The sequence below is a fragment of the Arvicanthis niloticus genome, chromosome 7, assembly GCF_011762505.2.
Source record: "Arvicanthis niloticus isolate mArvNil1 chromosome 7, mArvNil1.pat.X, whole genome shotgun sequence".
NCBI classification, from domain to species: Eukaryota; Metazoa; Chordata; class Mammalia; order Rodentia; family Muridae; genus Arvicanthis; species Arvicanthis niloticus.
Genome location: NC_047664.1, coordinates 8,247,362 through 8,253,781, shown reverse-complemented (window position 1 = coordinate 8,253,781; position 6,420 = coordinate 8,247,362).

Here is a 6,420-nt window from a genome sequence, read left to right as displayed (position 1 = left end):
ACAAAGAGAACACAGACATTAGAGATGAGGGTTGCTCAATTTAATTATGGATTTTTATTTATAATTTTATAAATCCTCCTGAAGCAGGAGGACTTAGTTCAAGGTTAGCCTGTGCAATCCATAGAGATTCTCAAAAATCTAGCAGTACTGTATTATGTGAGTATTACAAGAGTTCAGAACTGCTTAACAGTGTAGAGTCTATTTACATAAATTCATATATAGAAATGATATGTCTGATCAAGGGAACGAGAAACCAAATGGTCATCATGGGCTAAAAGTACAGTTGATAAAATTTAATACCCATTCCTATGGAAGATATCTGAAAGCTCCATGGTGGAGCATACCTGTCATCTCAGCACTAAGGAGACAATTCAAAAGGATCGTGAGTTTGAGACTAGCTTGGAATATATATATATATATATATATATATATATATATATATATAGAGAGAGAGAGAGAGAGAGAGAGAGAGAGAGAGAAACTTAAAAAATATCAGGTTTACAAAAAGTAGGCCTGCATTATGTGTGTGCCTGAACCACTTAAATTATTCTTTTGTTCAATAAATTAGCCAAAGCTTCTAAATTAAGAGTACTAGGTATCATGACTTGTAGGGAGAATTTGGTTTCTTTAAAATTCCAGGTTTGGGCTTTGGAACTGCTTCAGACTGTCCACAGCAGCTGACTGTGATTTGCCTCGTGCTGGGAGGGTGGGACGCAGTTGCCAGCTGCAGATAGTTTCTGCAAGCATGTGATGTTTTGAATTCTGGGGACTCTTCAGAGGGTATATAAATGCTAGGGCCGTGAGAGACAGGGTTGATGTTGTTGGGTTGTTAGTTGCTGTTGGTTGCAGTTTGTTAAGTAGTTGTGGTCAAAGCATAAACAAGAAGAAATTAGATATCTTGACTTCAAAGATCAAACTTGCTCCAAGGAACTGGGTACACTAATCAGTGGGAAGTAGTCTAAGGATGACACCACCCCCTTCCCTCTGTCCTTTTGTTCCTCTCCTATCTAGTGTTAGGGGGTTGAAAGAGTGGAAGAAAAGTGGGGAGAAGGGTGGAAGACAAAAGAACAAAAGAACACATAAAATAGTCAAAAGTCTGACTTCAATAATTTTTTTGTTTGTTTTAATGCAGTCACTTCAAATACACAACATGGTGGCTTCTAAATTAAAGAGACTACATAACATGACTTGTCGTGATCCCTAAACTCAGGAGGTCAGAGCACGTTGCTGTCTATTTGAAGCCAGCCTGGGCTATACAGTGAGTTTCAAGCCAGCCCGAGCTTCAGAGTGTTCAGAATAAAACAATATCAACAAAATAACACCCCTTCCCCAGCTCACAGCCCAAACATACAGCATAGAATTAAGAACTTTATTATCAGTCTCCAGCTGCTGCTCCTCCTTTTTTAAATTCCCCTTCTCCCTTTCCTTATTTTTCTTCTTGAAACACAGCTTCACATATCCTATGCTGTCCTCACACTTCCTGTGTAACCAAAGATGACACCGAACTTCTGATCCTTCTGCTGCTACCTCCCAAGTGTTAGAAGGTGCACCACCATGTTTAGTTTACGCAATGCTAGTATAGAGCATAGGGGTTTGTGCAGGCTAAGCAAAGACTTTACTAGCTGAGCCACCACCTTAGCCATTGCACGGCCTTCTCAAGGCCCTACCTCAGTAACCTCTGATATGTGATTGTTTAGATTTAAAGCATTTCTCCATCGAGATCAAGTAATTCATGGAAATTTGACCTGCATCTTTGTATTAAATGACTCAGAAAATATAAAACACAAAAAGGTCAAGATAAACTATCAATGATACAAAGAATATCACTGATTTACGACAGCACTAATACCAAAACATTAGAAAAGATCCCTACCACGTGCTTTCTTTAAAACCTAATACCAAAACATTAGGAAAAAAAAGCCCTACCACGTGCTTTAAAACCAAAAAAAAAAAAAAAAAAAAAAAAAAAAAACCAACCATTTTTTGTTGTCAGGCATGGTGCTGTGTGCCTATAATCCCAGCACATGGAAGGTAGAGACAGGAGAGACAAGAGTTCAGGATCAGTCTCTACTACACAGTGAGTTCAAGACCAGCTAATCAGCTTCTCCATGATGATCAGCTGCTAAAGTTCCCATTCCTAGCCCCTGAGCACCTTTTTATCTCCAGACCACGTAGCTATCTCAAGCAAGACCTCTTCCTCTTCCTCCTCTTCCTCCCACTTAACTGTGTTGAGGACTATAGGCATACTGTGCATGTGCGCTACCATAGAATTGCTCCCTCAGTCTAAAGAGGCCTTTTCAGATAGTGTCGTCAGACTATGTCTCACTGGGGTGAACTGAAGTAGGTCAAGAGTGCATATACTCTGGTGTGTTATTGAGTTTGGTTGAGGGTCCTCTGCAGGAAGTGTTTGAGGCATGGATACTCCCTGCAAAGGTTCAAAGCCAGGGTGTTTCCTTACATGTTTAAGAAGAACAATAACGGAGAACACTTGGTGAAGGGATGTGAAGGAGAGTTTGAAATGAGGTCTAAAGGCGATGGGGGTCTAGATCACATCTAGATCACATGGGAACTCAGTGTCAACTAAGATGACTGTGACATTGCATGAGCTACTCATTTTGCAGAAGTCATTCTGGCTGCTATGTTGAAATTAGACTCCATCAGGGCAAGGGCAGACCCAAAGAGCAGGTTAGTAGGCCTCTGACTACAGTCTTTGAATGACCTGACATGGCTTGATCTGCCATCCTCCCTCTTACCCAAGCTAGAAACCTCAGTGAGCAATTCCAGTCATCTTCTGCCATCTACTTTGCCACCTACCATTTTTCTGTGTTAGTCACTATCCTGTTGCTGAGACCAAACACCCAGGACAACATCCAGGGTTGGGGGGTTGGGGGGAGCGTTGATTTTGCTCACGCTTCTGTGGCTTTCCATCCACCTGGCTGAAGAGTGTGATGAAGCAGAACAAATCACTGTATAGAGACAAGATGCAGAGGAGGAAGGGATTGGGGACCAGGTAGGATCTTCAGAGACATACCTCTGGTAATCTTCTCTTAGCTAGGCTTCCTGATGGCTCCACCACCTCCCAGAATAGTAGCATCATCTGGGCATTGAGTGTTCAACTCATGAGCAAATTGGGGACAGTTCATACTCAAGCCATGACACCAGCTCTCTTCTAACTCACAGACTCCTGATCCCGCCTACGTACTGCCTCAGTGCTAGTACTGAAATCTACTCAGACTTGTCTGGACCACTGAGGTCTCCTAACAGTCTATAGTCCTTCCTGCTTGTCTCCATTTTTGGTAGGTAACGTTGTTCTAATAACAGGCTCTGAAACTAGGATGTGTGCATATATAGAATATACATGGTCTATAAGAGAGGCTCAGTTTTGCATTTGTTAACATAGAAATGAGAATGGCGTGTGCCTCGGTTATGTGTATATGTACCAGACCATGTCAGCAGTTCCTGCACCTGTCACCTGCAGGAAGGATAGACATCCTTATATCACAATGAAGTCACTTTTATCTCAAGACGCTGCCTACTATCCCTTTGAAATAAAAATAATATGTCTATGGCTAGATTTGAATATGCTTATAATAGAGAATCTATCACAGGAGATATTTCAGAGTTGGGCATGGTAGCCTAGCTTTCAGGAGCTTGAGGCCGAAAAATGGAGAACCAGAGACCAGACTGTCCAATGTAGGGAATTTGAGGCCAGCATTAGTTACACAGTGAGATTATCTCAGAAAAAATTTGTTATATGTGTTTCAACATTTTTGTATAACTTTAAATTTGTTCCACATTAATTTTTGTGCATGTGTGTGTGTGTGTGTGCAAATGTGAATGTGTGTGTATGTGTGCCATATTATGCCTGTGCGCGTCAAAAGACAATTTATGAGTTAGTTCTTCTATGTGGGGATTGATTTAGGTAGGCCTGGGAGCAAGCATCCTTAGTTAGGATTTTACTGCTATGAACAGATACCATGACCAAGGCAACTCTTATAAAGATAGCATTTAATTGGGGTGGGCTTACAGGTTCAGAGGTTCAGTCCAGTATCATCAAGGTGAGAGCATGGCAGCATCCAGGCAGGCATGGTGCAGCAGGAGCTGAGAGTTCTACATCTTCATCTGGAGGCTGCTAGCAGAATACTGGCTTCCAGCCAGCTAGGATGAGGATCTTACAGCCCACACCCACAATGACACACCCACTCCAACAGGGTCACAACTCCAAATAGTGCCACTCCCTGGGCCAAGCATATACAAACTATTATACCTGCTGAACTATCTCACTGGCTTTTTGTATTTCTTTTTAAAATACATCTCATTATGTAGTCCTGGTTGGCCTGGAACTTGCTATGTAGACAAGGCTAGACTCAAACTCACAAAGATCTTCCAGCCTCTGCCTCTGCCTTTGCCTCCCTCGTGCTGGAATTACAGATGTATACCACCCAAATGAGATTGTGTTTCTTTTAATCTTTATGTATGTGTTTGTTTGTTTGTTTGTTTGCTTGTTTATCAGGGAGTTTTAGGTACCTCAGGCTGGCCTTAAACTTGCTATGAATCCAAAGCTGTCCTTAAATTACCAATCCTCTACCTCTACCTCTCAAGTGCTGAGATTATTGGCATGTGCTATCACATTTATCCTGTATTTTGATTTATACATTTAAAAATAATATTAGCCAAGCACGGTGGCTGACACCTGTGGTCTAAGTACTTGGGAGGAGACAAGAGGATTGTCATGACTTTAAGGCCAACCTGGGCTACAACATGAACTTCAAGTAGCTTGCGCTATTGAGTGAAATCTTATTTCAAATAGAAAAAAAAATTTCAAGAGAGATAAAAATAATAGTTATAGTCTCTGAAATTTGTAGGCTTTACCAGGTTGCCAGAGGCACTCAAAGCCAGAAAAGACTTTACAGCTTTGTGACAGTCGCTTCAAGTCTCTGTTGGCCTGATCTTGTCAGTACCGTGCCTTAAAGCTTCTTAGTGCTTGCCAGTGTGCAGGATGTAGGCCCACGTTCTCTGTTTTTCTTGTGTGTGGACTCAGACCAAAGCCAGGGCTTCACACACTAGGCAAGAACTCTGCCACTGAGTCATCATCCCTGGCCTTGAACAGGATTCCACTTTAAGCCTGTACCACATTAAACAATTCCTGTTGTGTGGCCTCGGCCAACTCAAGTATGCCGGCCTCCATTTCCAAATAGCTAGCCTGGCTAGCAAGCCCTGTGCTCTCCAGTGCTGTCAGGGATCTCTGTATGGGCACTTAGTTTACTTTTCCTACTCAATAGAAGCCATTCCTTCTCTAACTGATCTGTGGACTCCTTGGGTGTTCGTAACTCACAGCGTCAGATGGCTAAATCCCACAGTTCTCAATGTGAGCGCCCTTACCAGAAGTCGAACATGAGAACAAACTACTCAGATTGCTTCTGAAAGTCAGTGAGTTTCTGAAGAACCGGAAAAGCTTTGGCGAGTCGTCGATCAGTCCTTGGCTCTTGAAGCTACAGGAAAATAGAAATAAATGAAGACTATTCTTGCCACCGCAGATCCCTGTTGGACCTTGGCCACTTGGTTCTTCTGGGTGTTCCTCGTGCTTCCTGATCTAGCAAAGCCTGTCCAACCATGGACAACTCCTGTTTTATCTTCTAGAGTTCTCTGCTTTCAGGAGTGTCCTCTCTCCCGCCCACTTAGGATGAGTTAGTCTCTCCTCCTCCTTCTTCCTTCTCTACCTTCCTCCTTCCTATGGCACATTATGCATGCCCTTTAACATCCTATTCTGAATCCTGGTTGACATACTTGCCTTTGCTTGCTCAATAGTAACGCCTCCTGGGGAGAAACTCTCTTACATCCCTTGGAATCCCTAGAGGGTGTTGATAGATGTTTTAAGGGTGAGTAGAACTGAATCAAACTATGACCTTTTAGATAATTGATCTGAGAACGTGATTCAGTTCCGTGTGTGTGTGTGTGTGTGTGTGTGTGCACGCATGTGGGCTCATGTGCATGAGTTTTTATATGCATGCTTGAATGTATCATGTTTAGTGGTGGTGGGGTACATATATGCACATATGCATACATGCATGCAGAGGCTGGAAGCTGATGATGGTTGTCACTCTTCCCTGACCACTCTATACACTGAGGTAGTCTATCACTTGAGCCCAGAGCCACTAATTCAGCTGTCTAACTAGCCAGCTTGCTGCAGTAATCTCATCCTCATTCCCTGAGAACTGTCATTACAGCTACAAATGCTTGAGCAGCATTTATGTGGGTGCCGGGGGTCTGAACTCAGGTCCCCATGCTTGCATCGCAAGCGCTCCACCCACCGAACTGTCCTCCCAACTCCCTTGACTCACTTCTTTTGCTCATAAGGATATGTTGAGTTACACCTCAGAATTGTTTCCCTATCTTCTCACACACAATTCCGTTTGCTTA